We start from the raw sequence: 14,051 nt of genomic DNA, 5'->3' as shown, positions 1-14,051 counted from the left end.
ATCAAGCAGACCATGATCACCGGCACAGACTGGTTAGTCCGAGTGGCTCATTTCTGTGTAATTCTGTAATTTTGTAGTCTCATTGTAAGTGGTCCCTGGATTTGATGATTCATTGTAACTGGTCCCTGGATTTGGTGCCTCAGTGTTTAGGGGAGCCTGGATTTGGTGCCTCAGTGTAAGGGGTCCCTGGATTTGGTGCCTCAGTGTAAGGGGTCCATGGATTTTGTGCCTCAGTGTAAGGGGTTCTTGGATTTGATGTCTCAGTGTAAGGGGTCCCTGGATTTGATTCCTCAGTGTAAGGGGTCCCTGGATTTGGTGCCTCAGTGTAAGGGGTCCCTGGATTTGGTGCCTCAGTGTAAGGGGTCCCTGGATTTGATGCCTCAGTGTAAGGGGTCCCTGGATTTGGTGCCTCAGTGTAAGGGGTCCCTGGATTTGGTGCCTCAGTGTAAGGGGACCCCGGATTTAATGTCTCAGTGTAAGGGGTCCCTGGATTTCATGTCTCAGTGTAAGGGGTCCCTGGATTTGAAGCCTCAGTATAAGGGGTCCCTGGATATGGTGCCTCAGTGTAAGTGGTCCCTGGATTTGATGCCTCAGTGTAAGGAGTCCATGGATTTGATGCCTCAGTGTAAGTGGTCCCTGGATTTGATGCCTCAGTGTAAGGGGTACCTGGATTTGGTGCCTCAGTGTAAGTTGTCCCTGGATTTGATGCCCCAGTGCAAGTGGCCCCTGGATTTGATGCCCCAGTGCAAGTGGTCCCTGGATTTGGAGTTACCATGAAAGTGGTTCCTGGATTTGGTATCTTAATGTTGGTGGTCCCTGGATTTTGTCATGTATTCAACTATCATTGTAACCCATGTATAAGCTGACCTAAGTTGTACACCTTGAGAACATTGACCACAAGGGGGTGAACTTGTGGCAGACACTCTTAACCTGGACTTTCAGGTATAAAAGGGGAAGCTCCACCCACCTTCATCGCTTGAGATCTTGGTAATAAAGGCAACTGGTCACAGAGTGACCTTCTCTCAAGTATGGGCCTCGTGTCCATTTATACTGTATAGTAAGGACATATCATTGGCGACGAGAAACTGGGATTTAAACCACACGAGCATGGACACTAGTAACACAGAAGAGAGGTACTGTGTTGGTGGTGATTGGGACGACTTTATTGAGAGACTACAGCAAAGTTTTGTCACTAAGGAAAGTTTGGGACAGGATTCGGCCGACAAACGCAGGGCTCATCGCGACGGTTTGTGGATCCAGAATGTAGTTCCTGATGAAGGCCCTTTTAGCACCAGAGAAGCCGGGGACAAGACATTCGAAGAGTTCAGTAAATTGATCGGGGAACACATTAAACCTGCGAGCAGCATGCACAAAGCGAGACACCAGTTTTACATGAACTGGCCGTGAGAAGGGCAAAGCGTTCCTGACTTCGTGGCAGATCTCCAGCGACTGGCGAGCCTATGTAAGTTCACAGATGCTGGCAGAGCAGAAGTGATGCGAGACTTTTTTATTGAGGGCATCGGGCATGCTGGGGTTTTCAGGAAACTGATTGAGACCAAAGACTTGACCTTGGAAGCGGCTCTGACAGCCCAGACTTTAACTCAGGGGAGGAAGAGACCAGAATGATGTATGACAAAAATCTTGGCTCAAATGCGGCAAATGACCAGGGAGTCAACATTGTTAACGCGGCACACAGTTCTCGAGGCAGACAAGGGCAATCGGACATGTCCCACCATGCAGTCGAACCCAACAGGGGAATTCAACAGAGACAATGGATAGCTGAACGGTGAATCATGCCATTGTAATGGACAATGCGGCCAGTAATGGGGCAATCAATACGTGTTAATGGTGCATTTAAGGACAGTTACAGAGACAGTCAGAGACGATCGACTGGTAATGGACCTTTTGTTTCCAACAACGGGTCCTCCAGCTCAAGCTGGAGGTGTGAAGCCAAACATCCAGACGGAGCCTGCAGCTATCAGCAATATATCTGCAGAAACTGCAACGTCAGCGGTCATTTGGCGCGTAGATGCAGGAAGCCTGCAGCCAGGTTGAAGTACGAGGAGGACAAGCCCGATGTAAGCCCTACGAGGCCAAATTAATACTGTGGAAAATCACAGGAAGCTGAAGTTCAGCGAGTTCATGTGGAGCACATATACAGTTCATATGCCAGGACGCCACCAATAATGATGAAATTGCTCCTCAATGGCATCCCAGTATTAATGGAGCTAGACACGGAGGCCAGCCAGTCCTTGATGAGTATCAACCAGTTTGAAAGGTTGTGGGTGTCCAAGGCCAGGAGGCCAAAATTATTGCCGATTGATGCACAGCTGCGGACATATACAAAGGAGATTATTCCGGTGCTTTATTCGGAGAACAGGTTGCCACTCTGGATTGTCCCGGGGGACGGTCCCACACTCCTGGGGAGGAGTTTGCTTGCTGTCATGAACTGAAAATGGGGCGATGTCAATGCATTTCTTTTGTGGAGCGAGTATCATGCTCACAGGTCCTAGACAAATTTGACTCATTATTTCAACCCGGCATCGGCACTTTCATGGGGGCCAAGGTAGTGATTCACATAAACCCAGACGCCAGGCCAGTACACCACAAGGCCAGAGCGGTGCCGTACGTGATGCGGGAAAAAATAGAATGCGAATTCGACCGCCTGCAGATGGAAGGCATCATCTTGCCAGTTGAATTCAGTGACTGGGCGAGCCCGATCGTGCCGGTGCACAAAGCGGATGGGTCGGACAGGGTATGAGGCGCTTACAAGGCCACCATCAACCGGGTCTCACTCCAAGACCAGTACCCGCTACCGAGAGTGGAGGACCTCTTTGCGACACTATCCGCTGGCAAACTTTTTTCAAAATTGGACCTGACCTCAGCTCCCATGACCCAGGAGCTGGCGAGTGATTCAAAAAGGCTGACCACCATCACGACACACAAGGGCTTGTTTGAGTATAACAGATATCTGTTTGGGATTCGTTCAGCCGCCGTGATCGTTCAGCAAAATATGGAAAGCCTCCTCAAGTCGATTCCAAGGACGGTGGTTTTTCAGGACAACATCCTCATGACGGGTCGCGATGCTGAAGAACATCTCCACAACGTGGATGAGATGCTACGCAGACTAGACCGGGTAGGGCTGCGACTGAAAAAGGCAAAGTGCATCTTCTTAGCTCCAGAGGTAGAATTCCTGGGGAGGATGGTAGCAGCAGATGGGATCAGACCTACTTTGTCCAAAACGGAAGCGATCCGGAGAGCACCCAGACCCCGTAACACGACGGAGCTGCATTCATTCTAAAATTTTTTGGTAATTTTCTTCCGAAATTGAGCATGCTGTTAGAGCCGCTACACGTGCTCCCACGTAAAGGTCGCGATTGGGTCTGGGGGAACAACCAGGAAAGGGCTTTTGATAGAGCACGCAACTTGTTATGCTCCAACAAACTGTTAACATTATATGACCCATGCTCTACCTGCATCTCTCTGGAAAGAGAGAAGACTGCCTGGAAGGATCCCAGAGTGAGGAAATTCAGAATCACGGTCACCTTCACAGCAAGTAGCAGCGCTGTCCTTGTCATAGAGTGAGGCTGCAGGTTTGGTTACAAGAGGTGGCAGAGATCTGTGAGCACCTCCGTTGTGAAGAGCAGAAACCTCCCACACTGCTTCTGGCTCAGGCTGAGGTACAAGAATTGCTCTTGTAAGGCCCTAGTTTGGCAGCAAATTTGAGCTGGAGACAGATCACGAATCCCTAACGTCCCTTTTGGCCGACAACAAGGCCATAAATGCGAATGCGTCGGCCCGCATACAGAGGTGGGCACTTACGTTAGCTGCCTATGACTACACAATTCAGCACAGATCGGGCACGGAACACTGTGCCGATGCACTCAGCAGGCTCCCACTAGCCACCACTGAGGGGGCAACTGAGCACGATGCTGAGATGGTCATGGCTGTTGAAGCTTTCGAAAGCGAAGGTTCACCTGTGACAGCCCATCAGATTAAAGTCTTGACAAATAAAGACCCGCTACTGTCTTTAGTTAAGAAATGTGTCCTGAATGGGGAGCGGGCAGCCATGTACAGGGCATGCCCTGACAAAATTAAACCGTTTCATAGGCGCAAGGTTGAACTCTCCATTCAGGCCGATTGCCTACTATGGAGAAATCGAGTAGTCATGTCCCAGAGGGGCAGAGAGGTGTTTATCAGAGAACTTCACAATGAGCACCTGGGCATTGTCATGATGAAGGCAATTGCCAGGTCACACATTTGGTGGACATGGATAGATGCAGACCTGGAACTTTGTGTTCACAGTGCAACACGTGTGCTCAGCTGGTCAACGCACCCAGGGAAGCCGTCCTTAGCCCTTGGTCCTGGCCCACCAAGCCATGGTGACGCATCCATGTGGACTACGCGGGTCCTTTCATGGGAAAACTGTTTTTGGTTGTAGTAGATGCCTACTGAAAATGGATTGAGTGTGCCATTTTAAATTCAAGCACATCCTCTGCCACGGTCGAAAGTCTACGGGCAATGTTCGCTGCCCATGGTCTACCGGATGTCATGGTCAGCTGCAATGGCCCGTGCTTCACAAGCATTGATTTCCAAGACTTCATGGCAGGCAATGGAATCAACCATGTCAGAACGGCACTGTTCAAGCCGGCCTCAAATGGCCAGGCATAACGAGCAGTGCAGATAATCAAACAGGGGATGCTCAGAATCCAAGGGGGTTCCCTACAAACCCGCTTATCACGCCTCCTGTAGGCCAATAGATCCCGACCACACTCGCTCACAGGGATTCCACCCGCAGAGCTGCTAATGAAAAGAACGGTCAAAACCAGGTTATGCCTTATACACCCTGCTATGAAAATAAATTATTGAGAGCAGGCGCCAGTCACAATGTGACTATCATGAGAGGAATGCGAGGGCGCCATTATTGATGTCAATACACTGTTTTTGTCCTTAATTACACTGCAGGGCCCAAATGGCATCCAGCCACTGTGATTGCCAAAGAGGGGAATTAGGGTTTTGGAAGTTAAACTTAACAATGGACAAATCTGCCGCAAACATGTGGATCAAACTAAAAAGAGGTTCAGCAACCCGATAGAAAAAGCAGACAAAGAACAAGACGTAGAGTTTACTCCACCACAGGTGACTGAACACCGGAACCAAGTGGAGGAGAGCCCAGTCACTGTGGGCAGTCCAGACAGTCCTGAGGCACCGCAAACAGCAGACGCTCAGGCCAGCGCCCAACAACCGGAGCCCCAACTCAGGCGCTCTACAAGGGACTGTAAACCACAGAGACTTAACCTGTGATCTCAATAAGACTTTACGGGGAGGTGATGTCATGTATTCAACTATCAATGTAATCCATGTATAAGCTGACCGAAGTTGTACACCGTGAAAACATTGAAGACAAGGGGGTGAACTTGTGGGAGACACTCCTAACCTGAACTTTCAAGTATAAAAGGGGAAGCACCACCCACCTTCATCACTTGAGGTCTTGGTAATAAAGGTAACTGGTCACAAGTATGGGCCTCGTGTGCATTTATACGGTATAGTAAGGACATGTCAGATTTGGTGTCACAATGTAAGTGGTCCCTGGATTTGGTGTCACTATGTAAGGGAATCCTGGATTTGTTGTCAACCGCACCTCGTCATTGGGACGATGGACAACCCCGCAGCCCAGCAACGCATTCAGCACAGAATGATCCCACTAAAATCTATTCCCAATTAACCAGAAACAGCCCAGTGCCTGCAAGGAACTGCAGCCCCATGTCTAACTTCGGTGGAACACACAATACAAAACATTTTAAAGGAAAAATAAACCCGATCATAGTTCAACAAAGGCAATTAATCGGCAGTAAATACTCCTCACTGATACACCTCATTCACCTCTACTCTCCACCTCCTCCTCACCAACTACTCTTTCGCCCCTACTCTCCAAACCCATCACCCCAACTCCTCTCTCACCCCATTTCTTTCAAACCCTCACCCCAACTCCTCTTTCACCCTTTTCTCCAAACCCCTCCCCCAACTCCTCTTTCAGCCATACAATTTCATTTTCAACATCACTGAAACAAGTCATCCACACTGGAGGTAAATCTAGGAGCTTCTGTGTGTTGGTGAGGTGATCACTGGACAATAAAGTGCAGAGACTGATGGGAGGCTGCTCATTACCCTCGGTGAGATTTAATCCGCTTTCCCACTGAATACTGCGCACAGATGGTCACTCGGTAACGGAATGGTCAGTGTGACATCACTTTCTAAACAAGGGCACACAAGGCAATGGGTCATCAATAAATGGTAAAGGGATTAAACACTCTGCAATTACATTATAAATAATAGGAAATAAATGCTGAAAAATAACTGGCGAAGATAATAGCTTATCTCTGTGGAATTCACGAGCAAACAATAAAAATTATGTGTTTAGTTTACACACACACACACACTTACACATATATATGTAGCAAAGACTTTGTGTGCACACTTTTCAGTTGTTGTACTTAAGCTGATGCAATATGTTTTATTAGGTCTTGCTGTGTCAGGATATAAAGATACCGCACGCTATTGCTCCTCCCGCTGCCTGGAGGAATGGAGCAGATATTTAAAGGGACAGGGACTCCCTTTTCTCTGCCTAGTTACACTTAAAAGAACAGTCCAGTTTATCTCGGAGTGTCGGAGGACTTCACATGCCGAGCTCCCATTAACAGTCGCTCCCTTCTGTATTGTGCAGTGATTGTAGAGCTGTTTATTTTCAGTGACTTGAGCCTTTCTATAATGTCTCAGTTGTTTTTGATGATCCATTTGATTTGCTTTTCTAATTTGAAAGGATTTCAGAATTGTGCATTGTGACGAAGGTTTTGTTTAAAGGAGAATTTAATTTTCTTTGAAAATATTCTTTCTAACCCTCCCCCAACTCCACAAATTTTAGAACGCTCTGCAATACTGACTGGGACCGGCCCAAGTTCGGTCCTTGATCTGGGCTGTTAGTTGTTCTCAGTCAAGGCAGCAGTTCAGGGCTGCTAATTGTCCTCACTACCACTGGGCGAAATATAAGTAAGAATTATTCAGTGCCCTTGCTATTGATACCGATCCAGTGACATCAACTGGGAAGTGTGTGGATGTCACTTGAGGGCAGGATTGAACTCGGCTCTGATGTCTATCACAGTGGAAATGTCTATCCTGTAATTAAAGTAACAACTTTTGTAACCTCCATTTGCAGGGTATTAGAAGGGGAGGTTCTGCAGCTTGGAAACGCAAACCAACCATCACGTCATGATTTGAGGGAATCATCAGTTTCATCAGGATCACCCTATCATCAGCCTTTGGGAAAACACCAATCACAGCGAGAAGAAACAGGACATATGTTTTGTGTATCGATGCACCTTCAACCAATTTTCTAGCCTGTGAGACTCGTGTGCACAGCTGACTCAGCACTGTGAATGTGGGAACAGTGGGAATGGATGCAGATGTACGTCAGGTGAAAACACATCAGGGAGAGGCCGTTTACCAGCTGAGTGTGGAAAGAGATGCAGTCGCTTATCTCAATAACTGCTGTAGGCACATGCTAAGTCCTGTCACTGAAAGTGAATAACAGACTGGATTTTGTGTTAGTGATCCCGGGCGTGTTAGCTATCCCTAACCTGGACATCAAGGCAAAGAGAGGCACTCTGGAAGGTGTGGGGAACTGGGACTTGTGTTTGAGAGTAACCAAAGTCATGAGAACGGAAACAATCGAGAGTTAGAAAGGAGAAAAGGCCCAAAATGGAGCAGTCGGTAACAGGACATCAATAGTCTCCTCTTGTCATAGAGATATCAAATGTTGACATATTGTGTAATTTGAAATATCAAAATATTAAACTCCAGCCCAGTTTTCAGAATGATTAACATCAGCAGAAACAAAACCCAACTGACAGGACAAACTTGATTTAGTCAGAATGTGATTAACAGCAGTAATAACAGTTGAACCCAACCCCTTCAGTCACTTGTGAACTCGCAATTCAGATAACTGAATGAATCTCTTCCCACACTTCCCCAGTGTGAACTCGCTGGAGTTTCAACAGATGATGGAGTGAAACCCTACCCACACACTGAGCAGGTGAACGGCCTCTTCCTGGTGTGACTGTGACAATGAATTTCTGGAACAGACGGGGAGCTGAATCCCTCCCCACAGTCTCCACATTCCCACGGTTTCTCCATGGTGTGGGTGTCCTTGTGTCTCTCCAGGTTGGACGATCAGTTGAAGATTCGTCCACACACACAACACGTGTAGCTTCTCTCCGCTGTGAATGGAGCGAAGTTTTATCAGGCTGTGTAACTGGTTGAAGCTCTTTCTAGTGCACTGGAACAATCTCACGCGGATGTTTGTGTGTCGTGGTGCTTTCCCAGATGTTGGAAATATTTTCCCACAGAGAGAACACACAAACATTCCTGCTTCCACATTCAAAGGCCGAAGATGTTGACCATTTCCACCTTACATGGTTGGGGTCAGACCTGCAGCAGCTGTGTGCAAAGTGAGAATAAAATCAATGAGATGCTGATTTTCTCTGCTGGCCACTGGGTCTTTTGTGCTGGCCCAATAGGGTGAGACTGTGTTGCCTGATAGGCTGAGCCTGGGCTGGCCCAATAGGATGAGCCTGTGTGGCCCGAAAGGGTGAGACTGTGCTGCCCGATATGGTGAGGTTGTGCTGGCCCAATAGTGTGAGCCTGTGTTGCCTGATAGGCTGAGCCTGGGCTGGCCCAACAGTGCAAAACTGTGCTGGGCCGATCAGGTGTGCCTGTGCTGGCCCGATACTGTGAGCCTGTGCTGCCCGATAGTGTGAGCCTGTGCTGCCCGATAGTGTGAGCCTGTGCTGGCCTGATAGTGTGAGCCTGTGCTGGCCTGATAGTGTGAGCCTGTGCTGGCCCGATTGTGTGAGACTGTGCTGCCCGATAGTGTGAGACTGTGCTGGCCTGATAGTGTGAGCCTGTGCTGGCCCGATAGTGTGAACCTGTGCTGCCCGATAGTGTGAGCCTGTGCTGGCCTGATAGTGTGAGACTGTGCTGCCCGATAGTTTGAGACTGTGCTGGCCCGATAGTGTGAACCTGTGCTGCCCGATAGTTTGAGACTGTGCTGGCCCGATAGTGTGAGACTGTGCTGCCCGATAGTGTGAGACTGTGCTGGCCCGATAGTGTGAGACTGTGCTGGCCCGATAGTGTGAGACTGTGCTGGCCTGATAGTGTGAGCCTGTGCTGCCCGATAGTGTGAACCTGTGTTGCCCGATAGTGTGAGACTGTGCTGGCCCGATAGTGTGAACCTGTGCTGGCCCGATAGTGTGAGACTGTGCTGCCCGATAGTGTGAGCCTGTGCTGGTCCGATAGTGTGAACCTGTGCTGGCCCGATAGTGTGAGACTGTGCTGGCCCGATAGTGTGAACCTGTGCTGGCCCGATAGTGTGAGCCTGTGCTGGCTTGATAGTGTGAGACTGTGCTGGCCCGATAGTGTGAGACTGTGCTGGCCCGATAGTGTGAAACTGTGCTGGCCCGATAGTGTGAGCCTGTGCTGGCCCGATAGTGTGAGACTGTGCTGCCCGATAGTGTGAGCCTGTGCTGGCCCGATAGTGTGAGACTGTGCTGGCCCGATAGTGTGAACCTGTGCTGGCCCGATAGTGTGAGACTGTGCTGGCCCGATAGTGTGAACCTGTGCTGCCCGATAGTTTGAGACTGTGCTGGCCCGATAGTGTGAACCTGTGCTGCCCGATAGTTTGAGACTGTGCTGGCCCGATAGTGTGAGACTGTGCTGGCCCGATAGTCTGAGCCTGTGCTGGCCTGATAGAGTGAGACTGTGCTGGCCCGATAGTGTGAACCTGTGCTGCCCGATAGTTTGAGACTGTACTGGCCCGATATTGTGAGCCTGTGCTGCCCGATAGTCTGAGCCTGTGCTGGCCTGATAGAGTGAGACTGTGCTGGCCCGATAGTGTGAACCTGTGCTGCCCGATAGTTTGAGACTGTGCTGGCCCGATAGTGTGAGCCTGTGCTGGCTCAATAGTGTGAGCCTGTGCTGGCCCGATAGTGTGAGACTGTGCTGGCCGATAGAGTGAGACTGTGCTGGCCCGATAGTGTGAGACTGTGCTGGCCCGATAGTGTGAGCCTGTGCTACCCGATAGTTTGAGACTGTGCTGCCCGATAGTGTGAGACTGTGCTGGCCCGATAGTGTGAACCTGTGCTGGCCCGATAGTGTGAGACTGTGCTGCCCGATAGTGTGAGACTGTGCTGGCCCGATAGTGTGAGACTGTGCTGGCCCGATAGTGTGAGCCTGTGCTACCCGATAGTTTGAGAATGTGCTGCCCGATAGTGTGAGACTGTGCTGGCCCGATAGTGTGAGACTGTGCTGGCCCGATAGTGTGAGACTGTGCTGGCCTGATAGTGTGAGACTGTGCTGCCCGATAGTGTGAGACTGTGATGGCCCGATAGTGTGAGACTGTGCTGGCCCGATAGTGTGAGACTGTGCTGGCCCGATAGTGGGAGACTGTGCTGGCCCGATAGTGTGAGACTGTGCTGCCCGATAGTGTGAGACTGTGCTGGCCCGATAGTGTGAGACTGTGCTGGCCTGATAGTGTGAGACTGTGCTGCCCGATAGTGTGAGACTGTGCTGCCCGATAGTGTGAGACTGTGCTGGCCTGATAGTGTGAGACTGTGCTGGCCCGATAGTTTGAGACTGTGCTTCCCGATAGTGTGAGACTGTGCTGCCCGATAGTGTGAGACTGTGCTGGCCCGATAGTGTGAACCTGTGCTGGCCCGATAGTGTGAGACTGTGCTGGCCCGATAGTGTGAACCTGTGCTGGCCCGATAGTGTGAACCTGTGCTGGCCCGATAGTGTGAACCTGTGCTGGCCCGATAGTGTGAACCTGTGCTGGCCCGATAGTGTGAACCTGTGCTGGCCCGATAGTGTGAACCTGTGCTGGCCCGATACTTTCTCTTTTCCCAATTTCCTTTTATCAGAATCTGAGCAAAGGAACTCAGCTCTTACTTTACCAAGATGGCCGCGCATGCGCTTTGCTGCTCATTGAACCAAGATGGCGGAGGACTGACCCTGCCTTCCTGTACAAAGATGGCCGCCGTTACCCGGGGCCTGTGACCGGGAGAAAGCCTCGAGGCTGCAGCCGCCGATATTCCGGTTGTTATTCCGGGCTTCCGGCGGGCACCGGTTGTTTATGAAGCCTCCCCGGCTCCCCGCTGGTCCTTTACTCACCTCCGCCCCGCGGAGATTGGACTGTTTTGCGGAACAGATGTTCACAATGTCCTTTCCGCCATTACACGCACCGCGCATGCTCCAAACACAGCTCGGTCTCGCACCTGCGCACTGGGCCTCTGTAGTCTGGTCCCGGCACATTCTCCGTCGCGGGGAATGCTGGGTAAATACCCAAGACCACCTCAGTGACTGGGACAGGATTTACTGGGCCCCCATTGGGCATTGAACATGGTCATTCTGGCCCTCAGTCATTGTTCCTGCTGCTCTGTATAACCCTGTCCCTGAGCTGGACAGTAATGTTCTGTCTCAGGATTGTTTCAAACACCCTGTGTCCAATATTTCATTTCTCCATAAAAATAGACTCATTAATGTTCCCGTCCCTTCCATTCTGGGCCTTTTCTTACTCTAGATTATTTCACTTCTCACGTAATTCATCTTTTCCCACATCAAATCCCAAACTTGTTTCATTTGAGCATCCGGCTTGTGGATGTCTCAGACTGAACCAGCGTGTCTCACTTTACACTCATTTAACGTTCCTTTTAACCAACCCTTGAAAGAACTATCTTGCGTAAGATTGTAAATCTGTTATTTTCTGTATTTAACGATTGTTGAATGCGGTTAATAGATCTTCACACATACTGCATGTGATCAACATTGAAATGTTCTGACCTTTGTAATTGCCTTTGCTAATTTTGATGGGTTAGTTCATTACAATTACTTGTTACTAACATACCTTGCAGTATTTCTTGCATCAAAATAATTGTTTAAATACTTCCTTTATCAGGTCTTTAGCTTCCCCACTGATCTCTGTTTCTTCTTGTGGGGGAATCGAGAACTCGGTGGCAAAGTCTGAGCATAAGTGGGCGCCCAATTAAAATGGAAATGAAGAGGAATTTCTTCTCTCAGAGGGTCGTGAATCTTTGAAATTCTCTACCCCAAAGAACAGTGGAGTCTGGGTCTTTGAAAATATTTAAGTTGCAGATAGCGTGCTTTTTAAAGAGAGTGGAGTCAAGGTTTATGGTGAGAGGGCAGGGAAGCGGAATTGAGGCCAAGATCAGATCAGCCAAGATCTTATTGAATTGCGGGTTGGGCTGAAGGGGCCAGATGGCTACTGCTGCCCCTATTTCTTATGTTTTTAGAGTTGGTTAGGGGCTGGGTTTAGATGTAAGTTTAGTGGTTGTGGTTTGTGGTTATTTGTTCGCATTGGGATTAGTGATTGAGATACTCAATAGGATATTCGGCTTAGGATATAATGATTAACTTAGAAAGCACTATTGGCAATATAAGTGTCACTGGATGTGCCCTTTTCCATTTCATGTTTTTAACCCCACACGACGAGTCACAAAACAGCCTCACAATGTGTTCATTCAAAGAACCTTCTTTCCTGCGCAAGCCTCGTTTTCTTCTGTCAAAAACACATCGTAATCTCTACATTTCTCATGGAAAAATAAATTAGTGACATTAGATTTGGGTATTTTGGAACAATAACAGATGGATACAGTTGTTGCACTGGTTACATCTAATCATCAACCTGCCTGAAAAGGACTTCTGGCAATAATCTGTCACCAGGCCCCACCAGTCACCGTCTGATTCCTCCATCGTCTCTTCATTCATTATCCACCATTCCCCCTAACTGGAGCTGCTTTCACCGGCATGACCATTCTCCATACTGAGGCTATCTCAAGCAGATCATAATCACCGGCACAGACTGGTTAGTCCGAGTGGCTCATTTCTGTGTAATTCTGTAATTTTGTAGTCTCATTGTAAGTGGTCCCTGGATTTGATGATTCATTGTTACTGGTCCCTGGATTTGGTGCCTCAGCGTAAGGGGTCCCTGGATTTGGTGCCTCAGTGTAAGGGGTCCCTGGATTTGATGCCTCAGTGTAAGGGGTCCCTGGATTTGGTGTCTCAGTGTAAGGAGTCCCTGGATTTTGTGCCTCAGTGCAAGGGTTCCATGGATTTGGTGCCTCAGTGTAACGGGTGCCTGGATTTGGTGCTTCAGTGCAAGGGGTCCCTGGATTTGGTGCCTGAGCATAAGGGGTCCCTGGATTTGGTGTCTCAGTGTAAGGGGTCCCTGGATTTGGTGCCTCAGTGTAAGGAGTTCCTGGATTTGGTGTCTCAGTGTAAGGGGTCCCTGGATTTGGTGCCACAGTGTAAGGGGTCCCTGGATTTGGTGCCTCAGTGTTAGGGGTCCCTGGATTTGGTGCCTCAGTGTAAGGGGTCCCTGGATTTGGTGCCTCAGTGTAAGGGGTCCCTGGATTTGGTACCTCAGTGTAAGGGGTCCCTGGATTTGGTGTCTCAGTGTAAGGGGTCCCTGGATTTGATGTCTCAGTGTAAGGGGTCCCTGGATTTGATGCCTCAGTGTAAGGGGTCCCTGGATTTGGTGCCTCAGTGTAAGGGGTCCCTGGATTTGATGTCTCAGTGTAAGGGGTCCCCGGATTTTGTGCCTCAGTGTAAGGGGTACATGGATTTGATGCCTCAGTGTAAGGGGTCCCTGGATTTGGTGTCTCAGTGTAAGGGGTCCTTGGATTTGATGTCTAGTGTAAGGGGTCCCTGGATTTGATGTCTCAGTGTAAGGGGTCTATGGATTTGATGTCTCAGTGTAAGGGGTCCCTGGATTTAATGTTTCAGTGTAAGGGGTTCCTGGATTTGATGCCTCAGTGTAAGCGGTCCCTGGATTTGGTGCCCCGGTGTAAGGTGTCCCTGGATTTGGTGCCTCAGTGTAAGGGGTCCCTGGATTTGCTGCCTCAGTGTAAGGGGTGCCTGGATTTGATGTCTCCGTGTAAGGGGTCCCCGGATTTGGCGCCTCTGTGTAAGGGGTTCCATGGATT

General features: G+C 49.3%; 1 protein-coding gene across 2 annotated transcripts in view; it reads right to left on the bottom strand.

The window, feature by feature from the left end:
- LOC139242507 (zinc finger protein 239-like) overlaps nt 1–11,276 on the bottom strand; it is a 33,918-nt gene extending 22,642 nt beyond the window's left edge. The window contains exon 1 of one of the 2 annotated variants that reach the window (XM_070870399.1): nt 11,221–11,276. The gene's annotated coding sequence lies outside the window, so the exon portion shown is untranslated. The other variant, XM_070870400.1, reaches the window with a different exon arrangement.
- Nucleotides 11,277–14,051: the final 2,775 nt, after the last annotated feature.

The sequence above is a fragment of the Pristiophorus japonicus genome, unplaced genomic scaffold (genome assembly GCF_044704955.1).
Source record: "Pristiophorus japonicus isolate sPriJap1 unplaced genomic scaffold, sPriJap1.hap1 HAP1_SCAFFOLD_136, whole genome shotgun sequence".
NCBI classification, from domain to species: Eukaryota; Metazoa; Chordata; class Chondrichthyes; family Pristiophoridae; genus Pristiophorus; species Pristiophorus japonicus.
This window is presented reverse-complemented; position numbering and strand designations above follow the sequence as displayed.